Source organism: Sciurus carolinensis, chromosome 4 (assembly GCF_902686445.1).
Source record: "Sciurus carolinensis chromosome 4, mSciCar1.2, whole genome shotgun sequence".
In the NCBI taxonomy this organism is placed as follows: domain Eukaryota; kingdom Metazoa; phylum Chordata; class Mammalia; order Rodentia; family Sciuridae; genus Sciurus; species Sciurus carolinensis.
The window spans coordinates 63,971,021-63,986,222 of record NC_062216.1 but is presented as its reverse complement, the minus strand read 5'-3'; the positions used below and the strand labels follow the sequence as shown (position 1 = coordinate 63,986,222).

General features: G+C 41.4%; 1 protein-coding gene and 1 long non-coding RNA gene across 16 annotated transcripts in view; one reads left to right on the top strand and one right to left on the bottom strand.

Moving 5' to 3' along the window:
* Positions 1–8,999, bottom strand: part of Mical3 (microtubule associated monooxygenase, calponin and LIM domain containing 3) — a 194,980-nt gene extending 185,981 nt beyond the window's left edge. For 5 of the 15 annotated variants that reach the window (XM_047549510.1, XM_047549507.1, XM_047549508.1 and 2 more), the window contains exon 1: positions 8,682–8,990. The gene's annotated coding sequence lies outside the window, so the exon portion shown is untranslated. Of the gene's footprint in view, positions 1–8,681 lie in introns of all 15 variants that reach the window. The other 10 variants (XM_047549513.1, XM_047549506.1, XM_047549514.1 and 7 more) reach the window with 7 other exon arrangements.
* A 335-nt stretch (positions 9,000–9,334) lies between these two features.
* Positions 9,335–14,979, top strand: LOC124982603 (uncharacterized). The gene is made up of 3 exons (XR_007108324.1): positions 9,335–9,427; positions 11,636–11,745; positions 14,458–14,979. It is a non-coding gene; the product is annotated as an uncharacterized LOC124982603 (long non-coding RNA).
* The last annotated feature ends 223 nt before the right edge of the window (positions 14,980–15,202 follow it).

The following is a 15,202-nucleotide window of genomic DNA, read 5'->3' as shown; positions in this document are numbered from 1 at the left end:
ACCACTGAGTCACATCCCCAACCCTATTTTGTATTTTATTTAGAGACAGGGTCTCTCACTGACTTGCTTTGCACCTTGATTTTGCTGAGGCTGGCTTTGAACTCATAATCCTCCTGCCTCAAATTCCCAAGTTGCTGGGAGTACAGGCATGTGCCACTGTGCCCAGCTCAGATGTTGATATTCTTAATCAGAGTTAGCTCCACCATTTACCAGCTGAGGACTCAGGCAAGTAATCTAAACTCACTGAGCTTCATGTATCCCAACCTGTTAAGTGGATGTCATATACTTAACTGTCTAAGCTTGTTGACAGGATTAAAAGAGACCCATGTCATAAAATGCCTTTTTTTTCCCCTTTCTGTCCCCCACTCCCTCCCACCCCTTTTATCTCTACACCATCCAAAGTTCCTTCATTTTTCTCTTCCCCCTGCCACCCCCCACTCATTATATATTGTCATGCAATTAGCAGAGAAAACATTCAGCCTTTGGTTTTTTGGGCTTGGCCTATTTCACGTAGCATGATATTTTCCAACTTCATCCATTTACCAGCAAATGCCATAATTTTATTCTTCTTTATGGCTGAGTAATATTCCATTGTGTATATATACCACAGTTTATAAAGTGCTTTTTTGTTTGTTTGTTTGGTACTAGGGACTGAACTCCAAAGTGCTTTAACATGGAGTCACATTCCCAGCCCTTTCTGTTTTTATTTTGAGACAGGGTTCACTAAGTTGCTTAGGGCCTTGCTAAATTGCTGAGGCTAGCCTTGAACTCAACTCCTGCCTCAGCTTCCCAAGTTGCCGGCATTACAGGCATGAGCCACTGCACTGGGCATAAAGTGCATTTCTAAAATGAACTCCAAATAGTTCCCTTCTCACCTTTCCCATAGCCTAATGTAAGGGGAGGTTTTTAGCCAATTCCTTGACCTCATTTACTATCAGGAACCCATCTATATACCACACTAGATTTTCCTTTCTATACCTGTGCACAAGCATTTGACCTCATAAAAGCTTGCAAAAAGAGTCTGGAGACAAGCATGAAAGGCAAGCAAACTGCACATGGAGCTGTGTGAAGGACTACCAGCTGGAGGTGGTGCAGACAACTCCTGGCATGCAAATGAATACTGCATGAGTAAAGGCTGGGCCACTCAGGCCCTACCAACACACACTCTGACTGACAGCCCATGAAAGAACATAGTTCTTTCTGGCATACCTACAAGCCCAAACATAGGCCTGGGAAGCTGCAAAGGCAGAGTCCAGTAATATCTGTGTCTCTGAGACTGTATATGTTATAGGAGGACAAAGCGAGGAAGGCAGATTAAAACAACAGCTATTTCCACCAGTGGTGGAAGACAGAACTGCCTAAAAATTTAAAATAAAATAAAAAATATATACAAAGTGAAGCGTTATGTTCCTAGAGAGAAATTATGCTGCAAAATCCCTTTACTGTGAAAAATTCCATTTACAAACAAGTAGTAAAATACTATTTTATTTGGGGCTGGAGGGTAAACTCACATTTCCATACATCACCTTTAAGTTAATGAACCCTTCTCTGGGATCACTGGTTATGGATGGAAAAGAACTTTCCATTAGCAGCATGTGAAAGTGTACTCAAGGTGATTACAAAGTGCATCAATTCATTTAATACAGTAGGGAGCAAAGGTCAGAAGATGTTTAACTGATTTCCAGGTGATATGAATAATATCTATTTGAATGAACCTGATCAAAGTGATCCAAATCACTTTGGAATATAAAAAAGTAGAACAAAAGCAAAACAATTTTGGTTCAAAAACAAAAGCATACCTAACAGTAAGAGGTCCTAGTCCTTTTTCTACATTACATCAGCTTCCAAATATAGTCCATTTGAAAGAACAGGACAGGAGACAGAGAAATGGTACCAATGTCACCAAAAGGATACAGTCTAGAAGTCAGGGCAGGCCCAGTAACATGGTCCAAGAGTTAGAAAGAAAACCTATAGGTAATGTCTAATCCCCAGGGCTAAAATGAAGTGCCTCCATGCCCAGCATTGTTCCACAGTCAGAACACCTGGGAGAGGGCACAGCTTGGTAGCACATTCTTCTAGGAAGGACTGCCCTGTACTAGAACACCTGTACCTCCTCTTGGCAAGCAGTAGCTCGGCAAGGATAAGAGCACCCAACCCAAAAGATCTGCAGTGCTGATGGGCACAAATGCAGACTGGTAAGGCAAGAGAGCCCCAACTATTTCTGCAACCAAGGTGCACAGTATGGGTCTCAGGGAAGAGCTGCAAAATAATCTGCTTTTGCAAAATACAAACATTTCAGCAACAACAAGCCATGGGGATAGAAAATTCTCAATCATACACACAAGAGAAGAACAAAACTGAACCAAGAAGAAATACTGTGCTAGTTAGCATAATCTTACTTACTAGTTCATGTTCAGGGCTCCCTAGCCAGTCAAGTCACTTGTCACAACATACTATGGTATACTGCATTTGTGTCTGTGCCCCTTAGAAATATGATAACCTCTTAAAGGCAAAAACCGTTTTATTATATGCCACTTGCCTTACATATAGTAGGTACTCAATAAACCTGTATTGAAAGTCCCAGTGCATAACTTCCTAAAGTTCTTAAGTTCCAAAAGTCCTTTGTTCCCTGGCTCCATGAGGGTGGTGAAGGCAGATGGGCTTCTTGGGACCCCACCCTACCCACTGGGGCTAGAAACATAGTGTTCAGTAAATCCTAAGGGCTGATTCAATTTTCTCCTGCCTCATACTGTCTTTTTCCTCTCCTATCCTCCTTCTTTCCTCCTTCAACATTTCATCTTATAGTGAGGTGATTAAATGCTCAGGATTTGGAGTTATCCAGCCTATTAATTACTGAGTATATGGGCCTTAATCTCTCTGGAAGTCACACTATTATAAAATGGAGGTGGGGGTGATAACACCTATCTGAACACTAGAAATAATGTTACCAGTGTCTGGTCCATTATAACAGTAAATAATAGCTCTTATGGTTATTCTTATATAATTGTCCCTTAGAACCCTTGTCTAAAGATATTTAAAATACCAAAGGCAGAAAGTTAATTTTTCCCCACTGGATCTCTATAAGGCTGGTTTGAGGAACAGTCTACCTGTTTTGGAAACATACTGACACAAATTCATGTCACTAGTTAAAATACTTCCTTTTTCCTTTTTCAAAGGGAAATAAATGACTGACCAGTCATGGCCAAACTGGGTAAAAAGCTGTATTCCAAAAATTCATTTGCCAATTAATTATAAATAGTGGCAGGTTCCCTGAACAGACTCAATTAAAAAAAAAATCCATAAAGTAATTGAGCTAACAAAGATGATTGTTTGAGTTCAAGGTCTTCAGAATCAGAAACCCAAACCTGGCCAAAAAAAAAAAAAAAAAAAACAAAGGAATGGGAAGATTCCCTCAGCTTTACTGGAAGCAGGGTTGTGCTCAACACTTTATGAATCCCATGGCACAGTCCCAGGCTACCCTTATATTGTCCTAAGAACCCCTTCTGGGAAGTGCACCTGGGCCTGTGTTCCCCTCCAAATTTTTCAGAAATACTCCTGACTGTCCCTGGGAAATATGTTAGGAACATTTAAAGGAATATGAAGTTAACCAACATGTATGTCTCCTGCAGCATTTCAGAATGAAGAGGGGAGAAGATGTGAAGAAGGGTCTGAAAAGAGGAAAGAATGGTGCCAGGATGGAAAGAGCCCTGATAGAAGCTGTCCAACCCTGTGAGAGCACAACTTCAGAGTCAAATACCTGAGTCAGAATATTGAGCCCACCACCTTCTATTGCTCTCTATGCCTCAACTTCCTTGTATATGAAACAGGGAATAGCACCTATCCTCTGAGGATTGAGTCCGGACACATAAGCACTCAGAACAGGACCGTAGGCAGACAACTGTTTCCAGTGTTTGTCCACTGCTGCTGTGATCACAACTGCCATCAGCCTAGGGAAACTGCTCTGTCCACCTTTCTCCCTTTCCCATTCACGAACCCAACCGTCCTCAACCACCAGCAGTTTTACGGGCGGAGTCAGGGGAAGAGCAGGGAAACATGGAGGAATACTAGCTGATGAGTTGACTTTTTGTGGCCAGAGACTGCCAATACTAAGGAACTCTGGGCTACAGGTGTTGGGAGTAAGTACTTTTGCTCTTCCTGCCCCTCTCCCCAGAGTTGGAGAGACATGGAGAAGGTCTCTTGGACCTCAAGCCACCTCTACAGTGAAATCTGCAAGAGAACATAGGCAGGGGTGGGAGAGAGGTTGGGACCAATCGAAGTTTCACTTTGTCTTTATATTATTTATTTTAAAGCAGTAAGGAAAATCTACTAGCTACTAGCTAACTACTCAGCTGTACTATCGGTCTCAACCAAGAGTTAACCAGGTCCAATCCTTCGCTGAATATACAATTAAATAGACACCAGTGTAGAAAGACTCCTCTGCTGGACACCAGTCACACACCACACAAATTCACTCCTATCTCAGTCACAGGGGTAGGCACTGCAGAGGAGAGCTGGGTTTGACAGACACGAAAAAGGCTTGACTGTTCTTGCCAAGGATCTTACTCCTTCCTCTTCCACCAAGGTACTGTTTTATGTGTGGCAGTTTTAAAGAAAGGATAGCCCTACTTCTCTTCTCCATTCTTTAATCTGATGATCCTTTTTTTTTTAAGTTGTGGCAACTTCACCTTGCAAATGACAAACAGTCAACGGATTGCAGGGTCTGGAGAAATTGCTTCCTTGCTCTCCCTTCCAGCTTTTAGATAATGGTGCCTGGGTATCTAAAGATAACCCCCAAGCAAACAGCCATGTACAACTGAGTCCCACATGGGTAGGGATGTTGTTCTGCCCACTGGTATATCCAAGAACCCAAGAATCTGACACCTATCTCCACCCCATCCAACTCCAGAGGACCAGAGTGGAATTCTGAGAAGTGGAACAAAAGATGACAGAAAGGGGTGATTAGAAGGAAGGGGAAGTCCACAAAGAATTTGGGTAAATTTCCAAAAAAACATCCCCTTCATTCCCACAATGTGCTGCATTATTTGTGGAAGTTAAAGGATCAAAAAGGCATCAGATTTTCAACTGTCCATCCAAAATTAGAAACTAAAAGCTATATTTACCTCACAGACTTTAGCAGAAGTGCTGCACCTCAGTTTTACAATTTCAACCAGCCTCTTACGTTTAAAAAAAGAAAAAGAAAAAAAAAGTGTGGGTACTATAGAGGCCTCTAGGTTGGAACATCCCTAATGTCCTCTGACCAACTTCAGTTCTCTCTAGTCCTAATCCTCCCATCTGGTTCTATTAAATACTTCACACTCTACAAAGAGAGATGATTTTTCAGCTCTGATTATTTTTTTTAAGCAATGACCACCCACCTGGATAGAGGAATGTTTCTTACAAAGGAAAAAAACAAAGTGTAAAAACTGTACTGTAATGAAAAATAAAGCTCTAGTCCACCTGCAAATATCAGACCCAGAAAGTGTAGCAGCAACAGGTGTTAGGGACTCTGAGATCTGCTCATTAGTCACCACTAAAGCATGGGGTTGAGTAGACACACTTTGGAATCAGAAAGTACAGGTCTGAGCTCCAGCCTTGCTCTTGGTCAAGGCTCTCACTTACTTTCACTCCCTTGTCCTGGGACCTCACTGAATACATCTGTCACCTGTAAAACTGGGGATAAGTAGTTCTATCTTGTATATTATTCAAGGAATAAGTTAGGTGATGTACACAAAGCACCTAGCACAGGTTCAAATGCCATACCTAGATAAACACTCTTAGCCATCTAATAATCAAAAAAGCATAACAGTCTGGTCTCTTTAAGTCTTTCAGCACCCTCTCCCTAAGGTGTGGGTATGTGGATATGTGTGTTTTCCTCCAAAGGTATCAGTGAAATGTAAAATAAGAAGGAAAATCCAATTCAAGTTCTAGCTCAGGGACCAATTCACTTGCAACTTAAGAGCATAACATGTCACCTTCATTTCTTATCTATAAAATGGGAATAATAAACTGTACTAAACTTTGATGACCTCAGAGAAAAATAAGAATCAGTGAGATACTAGATGATGAAAAAGATTTCACTTAGGAGAAAAAAGCAATAAGTAAATCCAGTGTAATTAATATTCAAATGCCATACCCATTATTATAAATCAAAGATAATTCTTACATTTTCAAGAACATTAGGTCTGATAGCCTTTTAATCTGTTCACATGGGCCGCTTATAATTAGGAGGAGCTAAACAGCTGCTCCCTGCAGAGCCCAGACCAGAAGTAAAGTTCATGAAAGCTAAGAGTCTACCCCTCCCTGCCTACTGGTCCAACTTCTACCATCCTGGGTCACTTCTCAGATGCCAGTTCCAGGAGAAATTGGATACTGGTTTTGATTCCACTTGGACATATCAAACCAACACCCTCACCTGCAAGACTACTAAACTGATCCCCCCAAAAAAGGGTCAATTCTGGGCATTTCTTCTTCTGCACTGAGTGGTAGTAAGACTTCTAGGGCATGCACCATCCTTTCTTTAAAACTGCCACACATAAACCAGGAGGAAGATCTCAATTTTTCCTTGTTTGATTTTTACCTCTAGGTCCAGAGATGTGAGTTTCATTTAAAACCTACTATTAAATACCAGGAGAACCAGAGATTAGCATAGGAAGGGGGAAGTGCTATTCTTTCTAATTACTAAGGAAACAGACAATAAAAGTTGCATCCAATTTCATCATCCCCACAACAGGTCTCCCAAAACCAAGGAGGAAAGGAAAAATTCACTTATTACTGAATACCAACTAACTATATGCCAAGCAGTATGCTAAGTACTTTTCCCTACATTATCTCCAAAGGCCATTTTCTCTTGAACATCACTCATCTCAAGTGGAGGGAAAAGTTTCCACCTGGTAGTAAAGTTTTAAGACATTTCAAAATGTTAGGGTTGTAACCACAAAAAGGCACTTTGGCTGAGGAACCAGGTCCAAGTTCTAAAAGATTCTAAGAGAAACACCCAAACACATCTTTCTTATAATTCTGAAATTAACTCATGCTACTTAATACATTATCAAAAAAAGTTTTAAAACTTTTATAACCTGGAAAACAAGAAAAACTCACTGTTAGTCTAAAATAACCTGGTCAATTTTCTGACATGAGTACATACGACAATCAACTGTGGAATTTATAATATCCTCCTAAAGGCCCTTTAGAGATGTGCTCACAGGAGAAGGCAACCACAACAATGAACCCACATCTGTGTGGCCAGGCAAAGAGAAGATGACACGTTCCTGCTAGCAATAGCAATTTGTAATAAGATGTCTTTCTCACCATAAAATCTAACTCACTCTCAGCACTGGAATATAAGTCATCAACCTAAATGATTGTCTATGTAGCAAACTGTCAGATGGGACCAAATACACACCGGTGTCCTGCTATTTAAACTTAAATGTCATTCTCTACTTCTACATCTCACTTAAATTTTTTTAAAATAGTTTTTTTAAAAAAGAAACTAAAAAACACCATCCACAATTCATCTCCATTTCTCTGCTTTAATCCATTTCATGTAAACCATAATTAACGTTTGCCTTCAACACCAACCTTAAAACAACACAAATGTGATTTGTATTCTTGGAAATTCTCTGCATTCAGACTCCAGAGAAAAATTAGCCAAGATACAGGTCTGGTCTATGCCCCCTAATAGGATGAGGTACAGAGGCCATGCCCAGGAGCAGGGGACTTGAAGGACCCCTTCTTCCCAACAAACTTATGAAAGAGCTAGATGATGCCATCCATGACAGGCTAAGATGCCAGAAACCTGCAACTGGCCGCCACATTTGGCTTTCTGTTATAACCCAAGTGCCAGATCTGTGTAGGGCTCCTCAACCTGATTTTTAAACTAGTAATTTCCAGTGTGCCATGGAGACCCCCAACAGTGTTAACTACTTTCTAAGGCAGTTAAGGAAAGGGGGCAGCCCTTAGATAAGAGGCCTCAGTGGCTGCCATCACACCATTCAGTTCACCATCAACAGAAAATTTGTGTTCGCTCATGGCCACCTGCCACAACGACCTCAGCAATCCACACAGTTCATGCCAGGCTTCACATCAGGTATACCCAGAGAGGATTTACCCCCTGGAGGCTGGGAAACTTCTCAGAAGCCACAGGGAGATAAGCAGTCCCTTCCCAAACCTCTGGACCCTGCTTAAGATGAATGATCTTTATCCCCACAACCCCTTGCCAAAAGTCTCCCCCACACGCATCAAACCCAAACCACTCTCCAATACTCCCGCAACAAGCTGGAAGCCTCCCATGGCTTCCCCCAGTGCCCGCCTAACCTGCAACTGTACGATCCGCACCGCCGAACTTGACCTAACATCCGACTCCCGGAGGTCAAGGGCAGGGGCTGGGAAGGGTGGGACCCGCGAGGAAGGGGTTTCCCCGCAACCACTGCCACTCCGTGAGTAAAAGGGCTGGAAAGGGACGCCAGAAGGAGGCGCCAAGAGCCACCGCGGGGCTGCAATCCTATGGGCGGCCCAGGCGGGAGGTCTTCAGCCACATGTCCGGTCGCTGCAGTCACTCTCGCCACAGCAGCCCGACGCGCCGGGCCCCGGGCCCGGGCAACCCCGAGCTCGGAGCGTGGGTGGGATGCGGTTCCCCGGGACCGTTGAGGCCGGTGGTGGAGGACTCGAAGCCCAATCCTTACCTCCGCCTCATGCTGGTGTGTCCCCCGGCGCCGGCGTCCTTGTGGCCGGCTGGGCCGCCCAGTCCTCTCCGGACCAGCAGCTCAATAGCTTAGAGCGCCAGCTCTTCGCGTCCAGCGCGGGCAGCAGCCGCTGCGGCAGGAGCAGCGGCGCCGCCGCCGGTGACTGGGCGGGCACATGGGAAGGCGGGGGCTGCGGCCCTCCAGGGCCAACCACGGGACCCTAGCCCCGGGGGCGACTGTGCTCAGTGAGTCTCTGCAGCTGGCACGGGATCCGGTCCTCAAAACTTTGTGGCTATCTCCAACCTCGGGCTTTATCAGGGTCTCATGGATTATATATAAAAGATAAAGGAGTGGAGCTGTTGCCACTCCCTTCCTCCTGTCCACCCCCATTCACGGTCCATATGGTACATTCCTCAAAGGCCTGCGGGGAATGGAGAGAGGGAAGAGATGATTGGCTGGGAATCTTGGAAGAGGGCGAGAAGCCACACAAAATGGCCAATGGAAAAACAAGAGGGGCATATCAAAGCCTGCCAGATGGGGAGAGGAGAGGATGCATTTAAAGGGGACTTGTTTGTTGATCAGTAGTTGCTATGAAAAAAAAAAAAAAAAAAAAAAACTTGAATTTTCTTCCTGAACCTATCCAGAGGGGAAACAAACAAAGTAATGGAACTTCAATTTGGGAGAAGAAAGAGTTAAAATTAAATATAACAGAACTGAATCAGATATATCTACAAGACTTTGGGTAGGTAAGTAAGTTCAACTCTCAGCCTCAATTTACTCATCTAGTTCAATGATGGTATTGGACCACAGTTGATCTCTGATGACCCTTCTCATATTTTATGATCCTATAATCCTTTTCACAGGATTAGTAATGTCTAAAATTTCAGGCATGATCTATCATCTTTAAAGAACTTTGATTGAAAGTAAGTAGACTATCTGACAACAAATCTTTTATAGACAGAAGATCAACCCCACTTTTTATAAAGACAAATTCAGTATTCATTCTGGGAAAATCTTAAAGAAAATCATTCTTTTTTATGGATACACAGACACTTCCAAATATCTTATTTTCTGCTCTTCAAGTGTCAACTCTTTCCCTTCCTTCTCTCTCCCTCCTCATAATCAGAGAAAGCTTCAATTAATAATTTTTTTGCCTACTGAATTGTCCAGAATTCCTTCTTTCAGCAACAAATTCCACAGTCAGCCCTCATTAGAGTTGCTAAAGTACTTGTCCTTCTCTCAGCCTATAACTCAACTATGCATGGCCAATTGTGCTTTCAGTCACACTGCATGTCAAATTTAAGACTGCATTCTTTGGGGGCCTACTCTATTTTAGAGCTAGGCCTACATTTTGCCTACCAAGATTCAGACCAACTCTACTATCTTTATTTCATAATTTTTCAACCTCTAACATCTGATCACTAGACCTCCACTCAACCTATAATAGATTTTTAAGATATATCTTTTCTAATAGCACCATTCCAAGCCAGAGCACTCATCTTCCATCTATTGTCCAAAGAGATCCAGAGAGTCTAATTCCTCCATGTAGCCTTTCCAGATTAATTATCAGAAGCTGCTGGCATATAAGAGCTCCCATTTCTATTCTGCCCTCCTTCTTGTAATTTTACATGCTCTTTGCCCCAATATGCATTCCTTATTGACATACTTCCTTTTCTCACTAGTATATCGCTGCAGCAACAGCAGCTTATGTTTATTAACTGTTTCCTATGTATGAGGTATTTTTGGGAAGTGCTTTGTGTACATTATTTCATTTCACCCTCATATCAACTCTAAGAAGTTTCATTATTTTCCCATTTGTACTATTATTCTCCCAGAGAGAAAAATAAAAGCTTAGAGAAGCTGATTTGCCCAGGGGCACACAGAGTCTGATTCTAGTGCCCACCCTTTTAACCCTGAAAGAAAACACTGTCTTCTAATTTTTTGGTGGGAGATGGGAAGGTGCTGGGAATTCAACTTCATGCATGTAAGGCAAACTCTCTACCACTGAGCTGCATCCCCATCCTTCTGTCCCCTAATTAAGAATCTGCTGCATTCCATACAAAAGATGGTGTTATATACTTGTGTTTTACCTTCATTTCTATACCTGTAATATCATTTGAGTCTCAAAACGATCATGTGTGGAGAGTTAATAGAAATTTGTTTCCAGATCAGAGAGGCTGATCAATTTGGCCAAGGTAAGAAGGCTGGTAAATAATGGGGCTTGTTTTCCACTGCAATCCCCATTCCCTGAGTGAACATAAACTTTTTATGTGTGTAACAACTAGACAACAATTGTAAGCAACAAGGAAATAAGTACAAAATAGCAAGACCTATGTCATGGAGTTTCAGGAAGTATGGTACAAGAAGTGCTTACAGTGGGCAAAAAACAAGGAAGACTTCTATTAAGGGTGAGAAGCATAGATAGTTGTTTCCACTGGTTTCTTGACCATATTCTGCTCATGAGCCTATGTCTTTGACACATTGGCAAATTCAGTAGCAAAAGCAACAAAAATTGCTCCCACTGCCTAGAATGCTTAAGGATTAAATGGGCCCCATGTCTATGAGGAAGGGACTTCCATGTGCAGTACCTCTGCCAACTAGCTCCTGGAAGTTCTACTTTGTTGTTTAGTAAAATATTCTGTTCCACTGGCCGTTGTAACACAGCCCTGAGAATATTGACTGGACTAATGACTTCATTCTTTCCAAACTGTTGAAATTCTCACAGGAGTGGACAAGCTAGCAAAATTGTGTGGGAATAACAAAGTTAATATTGATTAAGAAGCCTGAGCAAAGTAATTCTGAAGCCAACTCCTGAATTGCTCTTTGCTGGTCCCAGTCCTACACAATCCAGTTAATTTTCATTCTCAGAGCCTGCCTGTCTTTTCTCATCCCCAGAGAGCTCTAAAATGCCTCTGCTCATCTGGGCATTTTATTATGGACTCAAAAATTTGCAGGGCACCTTCTACGAACAAAGAACTGTCAGATTGTGTGGTTATCCTGTGGATCACCCATGAAGCACGTACTTCCTGAGTGGATAAGGGTGATAAACATCAGACCCACTCTGGTAAGGGATGAGTCAGCCTGAGTGCCTTAAAGAGTGTGGGACAGGATTCCATCCCGTTTGTGTGTGTGTGGTTTGTTGTTTTGGGTTTTTTGAGACAGGATCCTGATTTGTACCCAGGCTGGTCTAGAACTCCTGGGCTTAAGCTATCCTTCCACCAAAGCTTCTTAAGTAGCTAGGACTACAGGCATGTGTCCCTTTACCCAGCTTCATTGTCATTATTTTGACATATATATTTTCCTGTGTTTTTTCCATGAACATGTGTACATAGATTTTTTTCTATACAGACCTTTTTAAAAATTTTTGATCATTCTGCTTTGCAATCTACAGTTAAAGGACTAAGACTTTTTCCATGCCACTAATGATTGAAATCATTATTTTAAATGGGTGTAACATATGGCTATGCATTTCATTATTTAACCAAGATTTCACTTTTGGTCACTATTTCTCATTTTTAATTATTATATGTAGCTTCAAGGGTTATCTATGTATATGTTTATGTATTCCTATGACTATTTCCTAATATTTCTAAAAATAGAATTGCTTGGTCAAAGGATATACACATTTAAAAAATACCTCATGTATATTGCCACATTATTTTTCAGGAAGTTAATACCAATTTATATTCCTATCATCAATGTAAAATGGAGATATTTGTCTGAACCCTCACCAATCCTGAGTATTTCTCTTCTTTTGTTATCTTTGCCACTATAATAGATGAAAAAATTATCTAATTGTTTTAATTATCGTGGTGTAGTGAAGGCTTTACTACTCTCCTTATTTCCAGTGTGGTTTAGATGGAATTTACCACAACTCCTCTCTGGACTTGAAGTGAATGCAGGTAGCTGTGAGAGCTACTGATAGCCATTTTGAGTTATGAAGGTCAGTCCTTCCCTTCCAAGCATTCCAAATATCACACCAATTACTGCCACCTATTCAGTTCATTATGACCCTCAGAGGTGTTCAGCTTCAAAGTACCTCCAGGGAAATCCCAAGCTATTTGTGGCCTATAGGTTCCCAAACTGCCTTGGACAGGCTCAGATGTCCATCCTATCTCCATAGGATATGAGAGGAGAAGCAGTAGCAGAGTGGTTTGGAACACATTTGATTTCAGAGTGGCATCCATTGTCATAGAGACCTCTTGAAGACATAGGACAAGACAGGTTTGATGTCTTTGCACACCTTCTATATGGAAGGACTGGCTTGGAGCCAACCCAACCTGCTGCAGAAAAGCAGAGGGGATCCATGGACTGGGTATTGAAGAGCTGCAAGATTTCATCCTGGGTTCTGGAGTTTATCTCTAGGCTAACATTTCACAGATTTTAAAGAAAGTAGTAATCTTTTACTTTCTAACTAGTTCCTTACTGATTTGCAAGTTTCATCCTGTGAGCAGAAAGGAAATTAAAATGCAGCTTGACAAAATTGCAAATGTTCTTCTGCATCAATTTTTCATAATGCAATGACAAAAATTTGAGGAGTTTCCCCTAATTCATTGGCATATGTATGCTGTGTAGAGCCAGAAAATCTATGTTGCAAAAGCAGGAAAAAAATAAATTAGGACTTTGTGGAAGAAATCTCTAGTCACTAAAGTCACTGCAAAATAAAATATAGAACCACCACATCATAATGGTCATCAAAAGAGAAATTCCTAGAGTCCTGCTATAACTTGCAGGAAGACTCTTCCCTAAACCAACTCTGACTGGGGTTTTTGAAAGTCTCTAGGAAACTCAGCAAATTTTGCCAACAGGATTTTGTTTTTTTCTAGATGTTTATCTTCATATGCAGCTCCAGCTCAGAAAAATTTATATACACATGATTTTATATATGTATTTATATCCTACAGGGCTTAGAGTCTCTGAACACAGGTCATAAAGTCTCTGTGCCCTATATCAGACGGGACTAAATACTACATATATGCAGAACTCAAACAAGTAAACTAACCTAGTGATTGGTTCTTTTATTTGTGTGCATGTTCATGTGTGTGTTTCTGTGTAAGTATGTGTGTGTGGTCAGTACTGAGAATTGAATCCAGCTGTGCTGTACCACTGAGCTACATCCCCAACCTTTTTCATTTTGAGACTGGGTCTACCTAAATTGCTGAGGCTGACCTAGCAACTTGTGATACTCCTGCCTCAGCCTCTTGGGTAGCTGGGATCACAGGCATTTGCCACCCGTGCCCAGCTGATTCCTTTTGGAAAGAATCTAACCAAGTGTTTCCAATCCTACTTGCTCAGACAGATTACTTGTAAAATTAAAAACATTAGCTTCAAAATTACATGTGGCAAAGATCAAGTTCAACCCAATTGAATGTGACTATTTTACATAGCTATGTTTTCAATTGTGAAAGAGGAAAAAAAAAACAGAAAGGAACTGAGGGAAAGAGGAGGGAAGGAGAAGGGAAGGGGCAGAGAAAGCATATGATACTGCACATTTAGAAAGTGGAATACTGATAGATGATGCCCTGATAAAGCCTCAGGATGAAACTCACGAATTTAAAACCCCTGGCATAGAAATCAGTACTTTCAAATTGAAGAAAAGGCACATCATCCAAATGGACTGGCCTTTTATAGAGAAGGAAAAGTTGTAAAGCCTTTCTTTATCTAAACTTAGTAAAGTCTATACAGGATCCCAAATTCTCTTTCTCCCAATGTGATCATGTGAACTGTTATATAATTTAAACCTCTGATTCGTTTTCATTCATTCATTTATCCCTAGGTTTCTTTGATAGACAAGGCAACTGTCTGGGCACTGAGAGTTGTATCAAGGACAATGAGACAGAAGGTCTGACCTCAAGGATCACCATATACAGAGAAAATAAGAAAGTAAGAAGAATTCTTGCAAGTTGGAACGTGCTACTCCGGAGATTGAAAAGACTTCTATCTAAATAATCAGGGAAAAATTATGAAGGAATGGCTGAATGGTCCCTTCAAAGAGAAATAGGATTTCATCATGGACAGTTGAAAAGGAAGGGTATCCCAATTGAGACTCTTCTTGTCCTAGTTCCCACTTGCAAAGAAAAAGCACAGTTCCTACTGCTCCTTAGTTAGAACCTTTCAAAACACCTGGTTGCCCTTGGGGGAGGTGGCAGGTTAGAAGGAAAAAGAAGTTGAAAGGATAAATACTAGCTCCTATGAATAGAGGAACGGATAAGGATTTGAATCTCTTGAAATAATCTTGGCTGAGGGTGTGTTGTTTAGCTGTAAAGTCCTTGCCTAGAATGCACAGGTTTCATCCCCAGCAGGGCAGAAAAAAATAAAAACAAAATGAAACAAACAAAAAAGCCCACAAAGAAGTTATCCTCTTTTTGTTTATTTGTGCCTTTTGTTTTAGAAGAGGATAAAGTATGGAGCACACTTTTGTAAAAATAAAAGGTAAATATGGTTTCAAAACAGCTGTCCCACCACCAACAAAACAAAACAAACAAAAACAGAAAAAGAGGTTGAGGAAAACATTCTTATCT